Below are 1820 nucleotides of genomic sequence, written 5' to 3' on the forward strand. Positions count from 1 at the left end.
AGTCGGTTCCTACACAGAGAGTCACAGGACCTGTTGAGTCAGTTTCTAAGTATGCCCTTCTGGTTGGCATCAGTTGGTCTACCCAAAGGTAGAATCGGGAAAATATCTCAAAGACAAGTTTTAGGTTTTACAATGCTAATGCTATCTATAGAAGTAATTAGGGAAGTTACAAATCGTATGACAGCCAGGAATACATGACTCCTAAGCAGTAAGCAATTACAGGAAGGCAAGGTATAAAACAATGCCTGGTTAACTTTTAGTTATGCCTATACTTCTGCAGAAATCAGACTACTTCCACAGTTTCCACCTTGAAGCCCTTCATTAATTTTTAAGGGACAGCTTTACAGTGAGCCTATAACAATTCTCTGATCTTGTCCCAGATCAACTGAATCAAAAATGCTGTAGGTGGGAGCAGATTTGTGTTTTAAAAAGCTCTCTAGATTATTTGAATGCATGCTAAAGTTTGAGAGCTGCTTATCTATGGCAGCACAGGGCAAGAAGTGTGCTAAAATCACCCATTAAGATTTGGGATGTGTCCATTGATCTTCTTCTGTTCATTATTTATTTTATCCTGAGGCTATGTTGTAAGGTACATAAATTTTCAGAATTTTTATTTTTATGGTTTATTGTTCCTTTTTAAAAATAAGAAATTATCTCTTATTATTAATTATGCTTATTTTTTTCTCATCTTAATATTGCTACCCCTACTGCCTTTGGTTATTCATTTGTCTAAAGTTTAAGTGCCACCATCTTAATTCTAACCTTTCTGTTACATGGTTTAGATACATCCCCTGTAAACCATATTTAAGTGTATTCTGAATTTTAAAAATTCCAATGTGGAATTTTCTCGTATCTGTTTTTCCCATTGCCTATGTTATTTAAATTTTTTTTTAATCTTTTAAAAGTTTTTTTCTGTCTCATATTGTACTCTTCAAATTTATTAATCTCTTTTTTCTTATATATGTTTGAAAATTATGTTGTTAATGTCAGGTTACCTTTTATAATTTAAAATAAGTATTTTTATCTTCTTTCCAATAAATATGTATAGCATATAATATTTAAATACAAAGATAAACCATAATGTATTTATTTAATCATGCCCTTATTGTTATACTTCAGGTGCTTCTAGTGTTTGTGCTTATTAATAACAATGAAGATTAACATATTCCCTATGTTTACTGGTCATTTACTTTTCATACAAATGTTCATATTTTTGTCTATTTTTCTGTGAGTTACTAGACTTTTTTCACATTAACTGAAAGAGTTCTTTATAATAAACAAATTCACCCTTTTCTAACATATTTATTGAAAGAATTTTTTCCACTCTTCAAAAAAATATTTAATGGTGAAGTCACTATAGAATCTTTTAGACATTATGTAACTTTAGAAAGAGCTAACACACTAAACATGCTTTGGTTTGAAATGTACTGTTTTGAGCAAATAACTCCAATCTGATGTTTAAGCCTTTTGTAAGAAGGATAAGTAAAGACCCAATGACGCTTGTTATGGACAGAAGAAAGAATTCTGTGGTTTCTAATACAGTTGAATATGCTTCCAGGAAACTTACCTGTTCAGATAATAAAGCCATTGATGATTGGTTAACTTGTACTCATCATGAGTAGGAATTAACCCCAATGGCATAGGAATGTAATTACCAAGGAGGTAATTACTAATATATCAAATGCAAGCTTCTCTTAAACTCCTAAATCTTTATGGTAACAACAAATGCCATACTCATCATAGACAAAAAGAAATTGGTCACAGACAAAGGTTGAGGAGTCAGGACTTGGAAAGCCAGCACAAACATAAAAGTGGATATT

Source organism: Microcebus murinus, chromosome 1, assembly GCF_040939455.1.
Source record: "Microcebus murinus isolate Inina chromosome 1, M.murinus_Inina_mat1.0, whole genome shotgun sequence".
In the NCBI taxonomy this organism is placed as follows: Eukaryota; Metazoa; Chordata; class Mammalia; order Primates; family Cheirogaleidae; genus Microcebus; species Microcebus murinus.